Source organism: Acyrthosiphon pisum, chromosome A3, assembly GCF_005508785.2.
Source record: "Acyrthosiphon pisum isolate AL4f chromosome A3, pea_aphid_22Mar2018_4r6ur, whole genome shotgun sequence".
NCBI classification, from domain to species: domain Eukaryota; kingdom Metazoa; phylum Arthropoda; class Insecta; order Hemiptera; family Aphididae; genus Acyrthosiphon; species Acyrthosiphon pisum.
Genome location: NC_042496.1, coordinates 18,433,423 through 18,452,674, shown reverse-complemented (window position 1 = coordinate 18,452,674; position 19,252 = coordinate 18,433,423).

Here is a 19,252-nt window from a genome sequence, read left to right as displayed (position 1 = left end):
AAATTCTAAAAAAATCGGCATTTTTCTAGTTCAGTTTGAACATTTTGTTTACATATAGATATTTATTTTATTTTGTCTCGATTATCAAAGACGATGTCCGTCGACATTTTTAATATCTAAATTGGTTTTTCGAGTTCTGAGTGCGCGTCAAGTGCGCGGACGTCAAGTAAATATTTACTTTTGTGAGCATATTATAACGAATTCATAATTTAAAAAAAAAATACCCGAGTGGTATATTGTAAATAAGATGTATATACTATAATATACTCATTTAGAAGCGTTGAGGGTCGAGGGTTGAAAGATAGCATAATCGGAATGATTATAATTACTTCTTTCAGCTAATAAAGTGAAATATACCTTGTCATCGTATTGGAAAATAATTATACATATAATAATAATTACGATTACTTGTTGTGATTACATTACATTATAAATTATAATATAATTAATGTTAATAATAAATTCAATGAATTTTATTTGCCAGTTCCAATCAGAATAATTTACAATTTGACGCATTTAGTCAATTTTTAAAATGTTTTTATTAATAATTGCATAACGATTGTACATTTAATAAAACATTAAATAAATTAAAATATCGCACACTTCTCTTGTAAATCAGTGAAAACTGAATAGAGTCTCAAATTTGTAAACACATTTGAGAGATTTAAACGCACACATGAAGCTATATATTTTTTAAAGTTTGTATATTCGTATATTCGCATATACTATACATTTGTTTATTAAGTACATTTTTAACTTATATATACTCAATGCGATTACAAACATTATAATAATACCTATTTATTTATTATGTGACATTTATACATTATTATTACGTTAGTAATATTAAATACATTAATAGCAAATTACATTATTTACGTGTCTCTACTCTTTAATCGTGTTCATTAACAGCTATAACACAAAATCCAACTATGTATTTTTTGGACTTTACTCATCAATCCCTCCATCTAGCGTAAATTAGATATTCCGGTGATATGCCAATAAGGACAACCCATTTAGTCAATTCTTACTCGCGGGTGTGATATAGTTCAGCCAGTTAGGCAATAACTATTATACAATTACATTATTTTATAGTACACTAGTAGGTACCTATAATAACTGTACCTACACAATAGCTTTATGGTGTAGGTATAATACAGTATAAGTTTAGGATATCCTATGATTATTTTTTTAAGAATCAATATTAGGAATTTGTGCGTTATCTAATCATTTAATCATTACTGTTACCTATTAGACATTATGTCGTCAATACACTTGAACAGTTGAACGTCAACTATACTAACTAAAACTACTACTAAAACGGACCCGTGTATTTTCCAATCCTTATATTCAATACTCAGCCACGCCACTAAACTGAAGGGATGGTTTCTCGCATACATATTATACATTATACACAATATCATTACGTGTGCAATGGTGTAATGGTCATAATATTCGATTTGGAGAAACACTCAAAGAGCATAGATTTATGTCGTATTGTACGAGTTGCGAAATCTTTCTGATATGTTATATTATACCGTTTCGGCTCGTGCGACGATTCGTCGCAACCGATTACCGACGTGTGCGTACAATATAAATAAATAAACAAACAAACACACACGCACACACATGATTATTACCATTATTATAGGGCCCTGCAGTGCGCATAATATATCATCACCGAGTCTACTTATAAAATATTATATAAGACGTGTGCGAGTGTGTAATAAACGGCCAATATCCGTATACAGTGATACGTATAATTTTGTAATATATAGTCGCGGTGTGCGTTTGGCAACGTGTGTGCAACAAACTCTGGCGCGGGATGTTTACATTTCCCACAAGATCGACTTGTGACTTGCGGAGGGGTGGGTTCCGGTGGTGTGGGTATGGTGTTGGTGCATGGGTACGAAGGGGACGGGGTAGAAGGGGCACGCGTGGCTAATCCTCCGGCACACAATACGCACACCGCGCGCCGATAATCCGTTACGGCCGCTGGCTCGCACGCCGGTCGGTGTCACTAAATATATGTATAATATAATATACGTATATATTTTTACCATATATAATATAAATATATATACTATATGTACCTATATATTTTTATTATATATATATATGCGCGAGTATACATACTACTGCGGTGACAACGACGGTGTCGCGCGTACATGAAATATATATAATAATATATTATAATAATTCCTCGTGCGCGACAAATGTTCGAGTGAGTGTGTGTAAACGACAAACGGTCAAAACACATTTAATATATTATTATTATTATTGTGTACCGTATGAATTATTACAATATATTTATGACGTAATATAATGTGTAACTTTTGTGTGTGCGTGTGTGCTTCTAAGCGTACGGGACACGTGACGCAATTTCCCTAACCAGGGTTTGTCATCGCGACGACTTAAGGTATACGTTTTAACCCGCAGCGTCAAACAGTGGAACAGCACGGCATCGTGACGCCTCCGGACCGGTATAGTTGACGCTAAACGTCGTGTCCAGAAGAACGTATACCTTTAGACAACGACCTACTACTAAAGGGTTTCACCTTGCAAGACCTTCACGGATGCTGTGCAGATATTACCCCGAGACACGACGCACGATATTATTATGGTTTTCTGAAATATTACAATAATATTATAATAATGCTAATGATCACTGTTTTAACTTGTTGCGTTCGCGTTATATCTATTACCTATATATTGGTCACGGTATACACTATTTACAGGACAGAGATATTGTAAAATATGAGCCACAATTCGTTGTCGATACAAGATTCCGTACATCACTGATTAAACCAAACTCTAGAATACGAGAGAGGCTGTTGATTTTAAATTAGACAAGTCACTTTTAGCTATAACGAGAACAATTTAACGTATATTAAAATAAAATGTAAACATAATAGGTACTTATATTTTACTTTACCGATGACCTGGCAGCAATAAAAGAAGCAAGTGATAAAACGAGACTGCTTCGGGCTACGGTACACGTATATATATAATATATACGTATCACATATGTCCGTATCAAGGGGGCTGAAGGATTATTATACATTTAGTAAGGTAATTAAAAATATTGAAGTATGGCGGGACTCTGTGATGGTACAAAAGTAATGTAAGATAACATATTCGTCTGGGAATATAAATATGTGTAGGTATAAATTATTTTATGTGTAATGTGTTATCTATATATTATAGTGATAAAATATAAAATATAAATACTGTAATGGAGATACACAACATTAAATTCCCCGCCTTCTATTTTAGTTAAGGTCTTAAGGTTTTGTGTTGGTTATTTGATATGAGACATGAGTATTATATTTTTGGTCTTGTCATTAAGTAAAAATTAGTACTAAACGTGTATCAAAACAACATTCATAATGCTTACATAACATGATTTTTATACTTTTTTTTATACATTTTTCATTATTATTTTATTGATAAGATATTCTCGATGATATTTATATTGGTTCTTGGCTTAGAAACAAGATATGAGTTGAGTCAATTTGGTGTTGGTTCCCTGACCAAAACTTCTAAACGAGTTATACTCAATTAATTGTATGACACTATGACGGTAATATTCGATAGCTGTATAAATGTTTAGTATTAACTCATACAATGTTAGTTGATATCTACGCGTACAATAATAATGATTATTATTATTGATTATTAAAATATAATTTTTTAATAGTAGGTATAACGTCGTGGAGCCATTCGGCTTTTGTCGTTTCATTCAAGCCCTCGTGTAGAATCGTTAATTTTCAATAGGATATTATTATATTATGTACCAGCTACATTCGTAAACGGGTTTCGATATTATTATGTTTTTCGAGAAGAGATTAAATCTACTACTAAATCGTTTAACCCGTCAACACGCTTAACCGTATACGCCGGAGAAAACGATTATTTATGCATACGCGTACCTATAATATAATATATTATAAATCGATAAAAAAAAATTGTAAATAGTAGGTATGCGTCTTGGACTTTTAGTTATTAGTTATTACATTTCATTATTACCATAAGTTATTACAGCTAAACACTGTACATGTAGACATCAATATATATAATATATACAACTAAATACATAATGTATTCAAGCCTGGGCATTTACGATTTAATAAGTTAAAGTTTAATTTTTTAAGTATAAGAGTAATATTGCTTTTCACTATAAGTTTATTTTATAAATATGTACGTATAATATAAATATGATAAAAAAGACGAGCATAGTTTTGAATTAAATTCCGGTTAAGTTTAATAGGTACCTATACTTATAACTTATATGGCCATAACTTTTACTTATTTATGTCGACACCGTTGACAAATTATTTATTCTACAGTCCACTGTATGCAATTCCATGTACCTACATACAAAATTAACCATAAACTTTTACTGCTATACATTTCTTTTCGACACTTAAATTAGTTTAAATTATTCATTAACTTGCCCTACAGCATGTTTGTCTATAATATACATACAACATACCTCGTTAAGTTCTTCTCAGAGAGTTAGGCATTTTTATATAATATGAAGTTATTACTCGAAAGAAAACACAATATTCAATAGACAATGATATAGAGCTACTTACATTATTATATTATACTTTTATATAACTAATAAATACTTATACTAATTATATGTTTGAACCTAAAAAATAAAAACCAGGATTGTCCAATTTATTTGATAATACTGTATTTGCATACATGCGGTATACGTATACCTATAGTATATTATTTGTTCAACAATTTGTTTATCGACATATTTTATAAAACAAAATTTTAAAAATCGATTATGTCAAAACATAAGTTCTAACGCTCTTAAAAAATATTTGTGGAATTACGTTAGATTTTTATATTGAATATTTTAGGAATTTTTAACTACAAAATGATTTGCAAACATTCACGTTTTGACGAATTATTCTAACTTTAAACTCTTAATAAATATTGTTACAATGTATTTGAAATTTTTTAATCGGTATATCAGAAACTTGTTTTGAATCTAGCACTACATTTTTGAAGTTTCTAATCAAGTTAACAACTTTTTATCGACATTTTTGGAAAAAAAAAATTAAAAAAATTGACAATATCAAATGTCTATAAATTGCCAAAACATTGTCGAAAAATTTTGAAAATTAATTTGCGTACTTATAGAAAATGCTAATATAAATATTTAATGAAAATTTTAAGTATCTAAGATTATTCGTTTTTAGTTCCACAATATAATAACTTAATAATAATAACTCATAACAAGTTTCTCATACACCGATTAAAAAATTTCAAATACATTGTAACAATATTTATTAAGAGTTTAGAGTTAGAAGAATTCGTCAAAACGTGAATGATTGCAAATCATTTTGTAGTTAAAAATTCCTAAAATATTCCACAATATAATAAGTTATTATATTGTGGAACTAAAAAACGAATAATCTTAGATACTTAAAATTTCCATTAAATATTTATATTAGCATTTTCTATAAGTACGTTCTATAGTATTAATAACCAATATCGATGTTGTCAAATATTTATACTGCTTTAGCGTACATTTTTTTTTGTTTTTTTGAAAAGTACTGTATTGTTAGTTGTTACTGCCTTAAAACGTAGTGACAAGCGACAAAAACCCCACACATATCATTGTAAAATTCATCGTTCCACTGAAAATCAAAAATAGAATAGTGGTAAGTATAGTATCTAAGGCAAAATCTTAGAATAGCTCAACGTGTGATCTTGCGCTTATTAATCCACTTTTTTATCAAATTAAATCCATACAATATGTCCCACCAATAAAATTCTGTGAAATATTATTACATATTAGTATAATTGAAATTTTTTCATAATAAATAATACAATCTAATAATACACTTAAAATTATACAAAACTATAACGAGGTTAATTTAGAAAATCCGTAAACGTTGATGGAAAACTGATCCGAATAAATTACTATTATTATTATTATTATTATTATTATAATATTTGTAATTCTTACGATAAATTCATATTATGCTCACATCTGTTGTCGGATTACATGTTTTTACCAAATGCTATTGTATTGTTCATAAACAAAATCTAAAGCTGTTATTATTATTGAGTGAATTCGATATTAATGGATGTTGTGAGAGATTTCCAATATTGTTACCACCGCGGTGGATTGCAATATAATCGTACATTGGGGTAAAACCCCATAAATAATATCAATGATAATGTAATTTTGTGAGTTTGTGAAAGTGAAATTACTCATACGCGTTAATTTATAAAAAGCGATCGAGTTTAACTAACAGTTATAAATATTATTAACGTCATTGTATTATTATTATATACCTATACAACTGTCCAAACAAATCAAGGCCCGGATTATTGTATATAGGTACATTTTAGTCTCGCATCGTTTATTATTTCTAATTTTGACGAACAAAATAATTCATTAGATATACACCATTTATGGAGTTGTTGTTTCAATGAAATAATCGTGTAATCAATATCGACGTGGCCGTGACAAAAACCAAGTAATATGCTAATACACTACGCGTTGTAAATTGTAATACATTTATTTGAACGGTATTTGACGATTTTATCGAACTTACATCGGCGTGATCATTCACAAACGCGTAAATTAATACTATGACGCATATTTGTGAATTATCAATAGGTATAAACTCATCGGTTCAAAGAGCTGAATTAAAAGTATATTATAGCCTTCAAAAAAGGCGATTTTCTAAGATAAGCCCTCCGTGCAGATTTCCAGATTATATTATAGTATAACAATTTATAATATATACCTAACGGGTTGTACGCAATAAAAAATAATAATAAAGGTTCCATACAATTTCTAGGTACTATAACAATATATATAGCGATACTTGTCGATTTGAGTTTTCCGTTCTTATAACGTTTAGATTTATTTGCAACTTTGACGCAGTACCTATATAGGTACATTATACATTCATACGTGGCTATTATACGATGATGATATTGTACAAACCTTCAGCACGACTCGCACCGGACCATCGGCCGGTGAAACGTGGATAGGTGGCGGCATTAATGTATTATTATTAGATGGTCGAAAATAAAGAAGTTTTCTAGAGCATTTGAATTTTTTCGGTGGACAAGTGCAGTCCCAGACAGCATTTTGTAATGATAATATTTGTAATAGTATTAAAATAACGTTATACTAATATTATTCGTTATTATAATGTTATAATAATATTATTAAACAAAAAATTGCTGTCTGGGGTGTGTTTGCTTTTTATGTAATAATATCATTGTTGGGCACCAATAGCTATAATCACTCATCTCCTCCGACGATACGCACGGGCGACACTTTATACAAAGGCACATAATAATTTAATATGATCGCATATCATCGCCGCGGTAGTCGTTGTTACCATAATCTTTGCTGCGCCGAGCTGTAGAGGCGCTTTTCCGAGAAAACGGCTTTGGCCGGCCGTAATTAAACACAGGTAGGTACGTGTGCGGAGCGGAAATCTCGCACGGATATGCCTATAATATAACCAATACAGGATAATATAGGTAATGTGCATAGTCGATTAATTGAAACTAAATCCCGTACGCCGACTACCACGCCGTTTGTCGGCGTGTCCCCGGTGTAATATATATTTGTATATATATATAGAGAGAGAGAACATTATATACCGGTGGTCGGGAGTTAATTAAAAGCTTCTCGGCGCAGGATTTGATACGTGTGTATATATTACAATATGTATAATATATATCTACATTATTGTATATGTTCGTTTATGTATATATATATATATATGTGTGTACATATTATAGGTATATACTATATAATATACCTAAGGACTCGACTCTCGCGGACGGAGAGGTCTAGTGAATCAAAGGCCACCCCTGCCCCGTTCTCGTGCCCACTCATCTATCTCTCACCCTCTCCGCAGTCCTTTGGCCCGCGTATACAATTTGTGTGCGTTCTCATAAGTCCTTCAGACTGACAAACAAGCCGTGTATATTTGCATCTAAACTCTTGTTTACACACGTTAACGGTACGTCGATCAAAGATACGCGCAATCCTCCCTACTCCGACCCGACATATATACGGTGTATACCTACGTAAATATACGCCGCTTATATACGTATTATTATATGCGCGGGCGCGCCCGGAGAACTTCGACGAGATTAAAATATTAAATCGACGACGGCCAAAGGGGCCGCGGCGGAGACTGCGCGCGAATATATATATAATAATTTATGAAATGTAAACGCAGACTTACCGTGTGAAAACGTGCATTGTGCCGTGTATTTTATATTACTATTATTATTACATTGTCGGCTGAAACGGTGTAGCAGGAATAAGGTCTCCTCCCTTACCCCCGTGCGACGTCACCATGGAGACCTATATACGACAATACCGTCTTGGTGCGGCTAAGAGAGTAGAGAGTAGAGAGTAGAATATATATATATATAAATGTAGAGGGGCGCGAAGGGAAAAAATAAAAACGGTTGTCGACGATTTCGGACAAGTGATTTCTCGTGTTTTCCTGCAGTCTCGGCGGACTCCTCTGTATTTTATTGTGTTGCAAAGGCACATTTACTATGCGCCGCCCGCTTCCCTCCGAGCCATCGGCCGTAAGACGTTTTGAATTAAACAGCAGCGATCTCCCATCCGCGAACCCTCCTCTCGCTGCATGCCGGTGTTGAAAGTTCCCGTTGTCCACACCTACCCCCGCCACCTCTACAAGTTTACCTTAAACCCGCAGAGTCGCATAATAATAAAGATTGTCACTCCCACGCACCATCATATACGTACATAGAATATATGCATAGTAATTATATCGAAACGAGATTAGAATAACAACAATATCAAATAAAAAATAGATAAGTTAGCACGCACCAAAGTCGATGGATTTTCAAAATATAATTTTTTTTCAGAGTTTCTTCACTTTAATGTTTTGATGGTATGATATATAATATATTGTATAGTATAACCGCAGTTATATATATAAATAAGTCACCTAACAACTAACAAAAGTTTTTAACTCCGCATAGAATATGAAAAGTTTAATGGTAACTATTATTGCCATCTCGTAGTTCACAAAAAAAATATACAAATATATTTATAAGTGCGTTCGAATAAGGACAGAGAACATTTTTTTTTTGTACGACATATTTAGAGGGGATGACAAAGTGACAATGAGAAGTAGTTAAAATGCTTAAGGAATTCCTAAGAAAATAAATACACGACTTAAATTAAAATAGGGTGTAAACACAGTTTTTACGAGGAAACTTGTTGTAGAAATTATTTAATGAAGGTACATAAAAACTGAAACTAATACAATATTTGAAGAAACTTTATATAACACTGTTTTTAAAAGTCCAAGTACCTATTTACTTATAATGTTTAAAAAAAAATACATAATGAATTCACGCGAAGGTACCTGTATTTTATAATTATATAGTAGTGTTTGAACTAGATTTTATTGTTGACTAAAATAGATATTTTATAAAGATTGAATGAACACTGCGAACAGTAATCACAAATGTTTTATGAAATCAAATGTGATGACTAAATCATAAAAAGTATACTTTATTAATGAAAAAAAAAAAATACTTGATGAAAAAGTGTGTCATAAATAAACTATAAAATGAAAAAAATAAATAGATTTTACGATCTACAAAAAAAAAAAAATGACTCATGTATTTGTGGTTTTATTTCGATGGAAATCCACTTATACAGCACAGTGCAACAGATACACTACACATACGAAACAGTTACCAATAAAGTATCAATTCTTCCAATACGTTTTCACGTAGGTATATTATGTGGGTACCTCCATTTCAAATAAAACATAACAAAATAACGAATGTAAAAAAAAACATAATATTTAACAAAACGATGACTTGTTAAAAATAATAGATATACTTAAAGGTATATAAAATTATAAAATATATTTTATTCGAATAATATTAAAATATAAAAACTCTGTTGTATCCATATCATATAATATACATTATGCATACCAACAATATAGGGTATAACAATATAATGTATGTATAATATAATCAAACATTTGCGCGTAACATAATATAATGTTTATCTACTATTCTTCTCCTGTAAAATATATGTACAGAAATGTATGATTTCTACTTAAATGTTGATTGGGTTGAATTATCGATTTGTCCATCAAGAGGTACAAGAATATTATAATATTTTTATCCAAACATAATAACGAAAAGTATATTAAACAGCGAATAATAAAAATGTTGAATTAAACTCTGCGAGGCTCACGAGCGTGTGTTTGCTTAAAACGTTTTTGAAATGTATTTACGTACTATATACGCGTATAATAATGTTATGTGTGACGGCTCGAAAGTTCTAATAAAAACGGAAATTACGTAATTTGTGAACTCACGTCGTATGCGAATTTACGATTACGGGTTTTTGGCGGTGGTGCGGTAGGTATATACACATAATATTATACATATAAATGTATGTGTATATATATAATATATATATATAATTTATGATTTGTATCGGTAAAAATCATCATAAAACTCGCCGGTTTTCTTTTTTTCCACGTTCATTTTTCATTTGCGTGGAATCATTGCCGGGCATTTTATCACAACCGACCGTGAAGCAATTCCGTTTTTATTTCTTTTCGTGCTTATATAGGAAAAATATATCATTTTTATTGCCTTCCAGGCATCTAATATTCGCGCCATGGCGTAACATTTTAATGTACATTAAATTTGTCTTCCGCATAAACATATCTGTTGTATATATCGCCAGCCGTCCGGGCAACAATATTATTCCGCCGCCGCGCTGGTTTACGACCGAATATCAGGTAGGTACATTTTTTTAGCATGCAACATTATAATATTAAAGAATTATTTCTCACAGTAAATCGGTTATAAGTCACATAACACACCACAATAATAACAAACACAAAATATATCCATTTATGTTTTTATCATCATAGCGATGATCCACATAACATTGAGCCACGGAAGTGTGTTGATGATCAACAAGTTCGGACAAAAGCCCGTTTCAGTGTATACCGTGTGCACTATTCAATATTACATTATCACGTGATGATTCATATAAGTTTTTATAACTTTATATGTTATGTAGCCATGTAGGCTATAAGCTTTTGTAACTAACTGCTTAAGACAAGCCATATTGGCGGAGCCTTATACATGAGGTGGGGGGGGGGGGTCTGGGGGAATTTTATTTAGTTATGAGGAAATGGAAAAAACATTTGTCCAGAGTCCAGACCCCCACGACCGTTTTACACATAATTATAAAAATGATCGTGCAAAAATACATGCTAACTGCATAACATTTTATTATACTTTAAATACAGGGGAAGAGAGATTAGAGGAACGAACGTTAAAAAATATTTAAAAAATAACAAACACATTATAGTTTATAGCTTATAGGTATCTAAGAATTTAGATTCAAGTGTAGTCATGTGACGATGTGCCACTATAATAATATAGTTTTGTCTCCTCACTCGTCTTACATCGTCTTTAACGCTGTAAAATAAAATATAAAATACACTTAAAAAAAAAATTATTGTTCTATATTCAGAAAAATATTATATTTAAAAAAAATGTATTGTGCTTAGGACAGACAATAATATAATATACATAATTATATTATACTATATTATTATATATTGATGTTTTTAGATTTTAAGCAACGAAATCGTATGATAAAAACCCAATTTATTTAATCAAATGTACTACTCTGTTTTTTGGTCACATAGTGTATTGTAGTACAAATGCGCACAATGCGATACAACAATCGCAAAATGCGTCTCTCTCGCCCGGGCATAATGCGATTTTTCTTTTTAAACGCTCGCCATGTACGCATTATGTATATGTTTATTTATTGTATAATATACTTTGCACGGTCGACATTTGATAGGATTATCAGCGAAAACCTTAATACGAACGCGGCACAAACACACATGCAACATTGTGGGGCGACGAGATGACTGCATTCTCCCCCGGCGGGGCCGTCATAATAATATATAATATTATAATAGTGCGTATATAGCCGCAGGAAACCAAAACGCACACACACCTGGAGATAATCGGGTCGCGTGTCGAATGGTCCGCTCAAAAGCCGAACGCTCGCGCGCGCGCCAGAGAGGCATTTGTTTGTAATCACAATATTTTCGCCAGACCTTTTATGTATATAATAATAATAATAATATAATGGCCGTCGCCACAGCGATTCCCACGAATTCAGGTTGTAAAAACGTTGATCCCTTCGCCGCCGCCGCGAGCAAAAGTCACATAATCAATCATCATTACGTCCCTGCCCCTGCTGTACCCCCGCCGCGGTCATCGTCGTCTACCGCACACCGCCCTCGTCGCGACTCTTCTTTCCCGCAATGTCACACCACACACTAATAACCCGCCACAGTCGATCATCCCTATCCTTTCTCTCTCAGTCACTCTCGTACGCGTGTCCAAAAGCCGTTTTACACCATTATAAAAATACGTCGAATGCTTGTATAATAATATCATAATATGTACGATGCGATGCGGAAAGTCCCGACTGCACAGCCTTATGATATACCTATGTCCAGTGTCTGTACGGACGTTATCATTGTAACGCGTCGTCGTAGTGTCTCACACCGATATCCATCTATTTGGTTGGCGCATTTGCGGATCTATATCGGCGATCGAATACTCGATACGATTGTACGCACAGACGCATATTATAAGTCACGTGGACATCTATATATGGAGAAAAAACAACCCATCCTCCGCGTCTCCGCCGAACTGTATAGTTTATGTAGGAATAAGTACACATTATATTTCTGTAAACCGTTACACTTTTGACCCGTTTCGTTACACCGAATGAAGCGAAGAACGTATGCGGTCTGCAGTGTTTTATTCTTCCGTTAATATTTTTTCCAGTAGAAATTTTGCACTAAATATACGAATTTCGTTTCAAGTATCCTTCCGGATTCAAGCACAAACCGCACGGTATACACGTCCGAAACTGTAGCACTCACTGTTCCGTACAATGTACGAGTAATTACGGAATGTTTAAACGCAGTTTACATACAATCACAACTGTCGAACATAATATATTATTGTTTATTATGGTCGAAGAATGCACACCGTATGCCTGTAATACATCATTACAAATACTGCTCATTTGGTTCTTTTGTGCCGATTTCATCGCTCTTCTAATTCGGGCCTCATTATATTACATAAGAGTTTGATGATCGGAGACCTGAGTTTCTCTGTCGGTATATAATATGGTTTATCCTATCTGCAAAGGGCGTACGTGTCGGTAACACTGAATTTACATATTATAGGAGGGCGTACATCGACGAGTGATTTAGCAAACGGCTTTTAATATATTTTATAAAATACTCCAAAATATCCAAACACATGGGCGTTTAAATACTTATTTAATATATTAATACATATTACATAATAATATAGTATGTAGTACTAATACCACGTACGAACATCGGAGGTAACCTAATAACGGACACTTGAGCCTTGAGCGGTTATGGGTAGGTACCTATATTATATTATTATACCTATTCCGCTGTTATAATATCGCGTCGTCGTCGTCGTTAATAAAACTACGCGCGCGAAATCCCGTTGAGCCTAAATGCACCTATACAATGTATACCTATGTATATAAAATTATATATGGACCAGTCTCGGACGGTTTTGAATAACAAAAACGAATTTGTTTATTGACGGCAACAAAAGCGTGACCATATATATACATAGCGCCAATGTATGTCTCCGGAACATCTGCCGGTCTGCTGGGTGACATTATTCGAGATCACGTACTAGAGTCGAATTTTTTCTTTTGTCCACCCCTTCCCGCGCGACCAAATTGCTGTAAACATTTTTCGTAACACCCGGAAGACAAATTCCGGAGTTATTATATACGTTATAAAACATAATACGACCCATATTATAGTATTATTATTGTGTTATACTATTATTATATGCATCCGATGGCGCCGATGGATTTATAAAAACCGTTCTGACGATAGGAAGCAAGAGGGGGCTGCAGTGGCATATTAGTATAAATGTATAATGAACGATGTGTAGCACGACGATCGTATATTATATTATTATTACCGCGTCCGTACAAGGCAGAGTATTATTATTATTATCATTATATAGATCGATTGCGTCAATCTGCCACCCAAAACGATCGCGCGCAAAGTGGTTGAAATTTAATTAAACGGGTCGGCGTACATATACACTGCACCCCAGTGCATATATAATATTTTAAATATATAACGTACGTATGTATAATAGTACGCAGCCTTTTAATATTTCTGGTTAGTATTTATCGAATTATTAAAAGCGCACTTTCCGCACCCTCTTTTATATGTATATACCACGTATTTCAACGGGACGTCGTCACAGTGCACATCACAACCACACGTTCGTATTTATATACATATATGATAAATATATTATATGCATTATACTTATCACTCAATACACATACATACATACATACATACATGCATCTATATATATAATTATTATAATATGTATATATAGAGAGAGAGAGACATTGACGTTTTTGGCTTTTGTCGACAGCCATTACCATATGGGGTTTTATAATAGGTTATAATATAATATGCACAATGCCGCCTTTATACTATATACACTGTTACAATCATGTCCACTGTGGCTTGTACCTATATAAGTACTTTAACAGTACAGTATTTATATATATATATATAATAATTATATATATATATATGTGCGCGTGTATTGTCATTATGTCATGGGCATATAGCGGTAATTTTTATCGAACAGTTTTTACCCGTGACGGGATAACACTCCGCTATTATTAATATCATATATTGGGATTTATTTGGCTAATTTAATATTGCGCAAATCGATCTCAGGTGGCTGCCATATATAGTGCCGTATACGATTCGCATGATGTGTTCATGATGGGTTTATCTAAATTTGAAATATTCCACGCGTGTGGCGTGTTAGTAATTTTTTTTAATAAAATATTAATTAGTGGATTTTAGTATACGTTTGGAAATTATTTACACTTCTCGTTTTCACAAAACTATACTATAATCATGACACGCTTTGATATAAAAATGAAAATAAATCGTTTAACGCGTTTTTAAAGTTTTGAAATGAACCATCTATTAATATACCTAACTAAATAATTTATAAATAGAACTTGCAAATTTTTTAACCACATAACTACTAATAACACCAAAACGAAATCGTTTCATTTAGACTTCATGCGTATCATTATTATTTATCACGATTTTTTAAAAGTGAGAATATAATATTATAATATAATATAGTGACACTGTGGTACACTATACCGTTTACAGCATAACATACTATATTATATATTAAGTTTTTATTGGCATTCGATTCGGATGGATCCATTTCGCGTATAATACCATACGTGTAGATCGTGAACGATTAACTTTGTGTATCACTCAAAATACTTCTATTAGATAGTGCAGTGGATGATGTGGTGAGCCTATAAATCAACAGAGCCCAAATAATGTTTTCATAATCGTATAACAAATCAAACGGCAAGTAGTATAAACTTTTAGTTCGATTCTTGTATAGGTCATGCGAAACGACGAATGCACTATACTTAATAATATGTGGTCGTAGTAAAATCGGAAGCAAACTTTTGGCCATTTAACCTATATGTGAAACGGTAGGGCGGTCTTCGCAGTTGGTATATAATGGTGTGTATATATATAAATATATGTGTGCTGAGAGAGAGGGGAAAAATAGAAAAGTTAGGTCATGAATAAAACGTCGAATTCCGGTTGCCCGTCGCTTCCGGCCAATACATTTTATAAAGGTTAGGCATTATCTTGTCCCATTTAAATAAATGGTTCTGGCGAAAGCGGAAATTAACTCTTTGTCACCTCGCCGCCGTGTCCGAATGCACATGGGGAAGTGAAATGAGAGGAAAACCGAGCAAAAAAAAAAAGAGATCATTTTCTTCGATCGTAACCAGGAGGATTTAGTGTATAATGTGTGTGTGTATATATATATATATACATTATTATTATTATTTTTTTTTGCCTAAGGTATCCTTATATATTTAATCTAATCCAGATCCAGAAACATTAAGGGTAATAAATGAAGATAGTTAAACGCACTTTAAATCGGCCGATTTATATTCTGGCCGCAGTTCATTATCACGAGGTATTTTTATATATTGTTTTAAGATGGAAAAAAAACAGCCCCAGAAACGACAAGCCAGTAAACACGACCCGAGAAATAAATGTGGTCGTTTACCATAGGTATAAAATGGGTTTCAGACAAAAAAAGAAATGTTCACACCATGGCATAATTACGCGGTAACACGTTCTAGTTCATTTTCATTCGACCTTAATAATAACATAATATATATTATATATATAAACTTACTTTTTAACTATCATCCTGTCTTTGAATTTGCATTTATAGTATTGTTCTAAAACCATTCGGACGTCGGGTACATCTTCATCAGACTGCGACGGCGTTAACGTTTTTCCTTTTTTAAATTATTCATCCATTATATATTATGTTACTAAAAAAACACGAATTTTGTTTCAAAGAAACTTTAAATACTGATATAATATGTATGCTATATAGTATTGTCATATATTTATTTCAGCGTATAAAATATGTATATATTTAACACCCACACACACATATATATATATTATATATAATATTATAATATTTTTTTTGTTTTTAATAAGTAGGTGTATTAGATAAAAATAAATAAAATACCTACATACTAGTTATTACTGTCTACCTATAGTAATGGATACAGCCGATATAAAGCCAATGATTTATAGCTAAATTTAAAATATTGATATTCAACTGGGTTTTGTACTATTAGAAAAATATGACAGGGAATATTATAGCACTTGACATTTCGACAAGTTTTTAAAAATTATATAATATCAAAATCAGTTTGTCCGAGGTATATATATTCTACATTGACGAACTATTGAAAAAATTCGCCAAGTTGCACAAACAATAGTTTTTTGTAATTGTGTAATACAATATATACCTACGTGTAAAATTATAATTATAAACTTAGGTTATATATTATAAAATATTATGTTTTTGTTGTATTACATGTTTCTGTGAAAACTTTAAAAAAAACTGCTCAAGGTTAGGTCATGTATAGCCGTATAGGTTTAATGATTAAAAATCTGGTATGAATGGTGGAAGATATAATTTTAGCAATTTTGCAAAAGTTTACTTAAGCGTATAAATAAAAAACCTTATTTGATTTTTGATCTTTAAATGCACAGTTAAATGAACGCTTTCATCGTGCTACTCAAAATATTGTCCACAGAAAAGAAATATTTTAAAATAACCATCGATGTATAACCAATATATTATTATAATATATTTATTCAGTATAAAAAATAAAAAGTTTTCTGTTCTTATAAACCATTTTCACATTTTTATTTTATAAAATCTTAGATAAATGTTTTTGTTGGATATTATATATTTGCTGTTCACAGATACATACCAGTTCCATTGGCCACACGCATAGAGTGGCCATTAAAGATGATATGTATTTGAAATTTAATGCGATAAATAATCTAAATTCAATGTTTTATATCTTTATTTACTACTGTATTAAAAATGTAAAACATAGTAGAAGTATTAAAAAAACGTATATACTTTACACTACCCACTGTGAAGTAATTGAGCGATATATACACAGGAAATAGAGTAATGGCCGCGAACCGAGTGATACTGATAATTGAGAAAGTGATAAAAATATCCGAAGTTCGCTTATTTGATTTTGAATGTTATTACGATACAGTAATGATGCCGGTTATCAAAAGCCGTGTGCATACAAATGTATCGATATTATATTGTATTAAGAAAATAAATAAATTCTGTATTTATGAACATAAGTTATTTACACGAAGTACTATTGATTATAAATAACTATCAAACTGTTTACAAATAATTCTTAATGTTCAACGGTAATTCGTAAAAGTGTAAAACATTCAACACAATACCATATTTTGATTACGGGTGGGTACCTATAATGCATATAAATATTATTACATAATATAATATATTATATATACTAGATACCTACAGAATATATTATCTAAGACGTGTATGGTTCTGGTCATCGGATGATACCGCACAATATGTGTTCTGTGTAGGCATATTAAGGCACAGCGAGATGTCATGAAACAAAAACTGTGTAGATATGCACATTAATCGGTACACACCCTTAAATATAATATGAATACGAATTTACGCGGTAAACAATTTATAAAAATATGATAATATGAAATTATATGGGTGATTGAGGATATTAAAACTGATAGATGACTGAAAAAATTAGTGGAAAGTTGGACACATGGTGCTAAAATTAATATATAATACTATAATTTTAAAGATTTGTGAATTATTCTGGTCCAATATGTTACAACTCTAAAAACCTATATTTAAAGAAATTATAACGGAATAATAAAAAAATGTGAAAGTTGATTAAAAAATGTTGATTCGTACACAATAGAATGTGGTTATTATTGAATATAGAATAAGCTTTTATATAAGGTATTAGTGTAATGATATGATTATTACACTATAGTGTTTGTTCACACATTATGTTATACCTGCGTTAGTTGTCAATATCCAGTCTTGTAAAGAATACTTTTATTTTGTATTCGGAATACATATTCGAATAAATGAGAACTAAAGTATTCAGAATACGTATTCGAATAGTTCTTAAAAAATATATTCAAAATACATATTCGAATACCTTAAAAACTATTAGAATACTTTTTTTCACAACTAATTTTTTCAGTTTTGAATAGTTGATAGTTAACATTTATTAATTAATAATTAAAAATACATCGTAATCAAAAGTTACTTATACATTTTGACCATATACTCGTATAAACATTATCATATCATGGGCCAGTATTATATTTCGTTCAAAGAATAAAATTAATGTTCATGATAAAACTATTTTTGTGGATCGGAAAAAAGTATTTTTTTAATGAATAAAAAATACAAATAAAAGTATTCAGAATACGTATTTGAATACTTTAAAAAAAAGTTTTTAAAATAGTATTCAAATACAAAAAAAGTATTAAAATACTTTTATTCGAATACTTAACATTATCTATATGTGTATTAATAATATTTACTAACTATATATAGTAATTTACTTTCAATCTATATTGGTATATTTTGTGTATAAATTATCAATTATAATATTGTTACCTATATA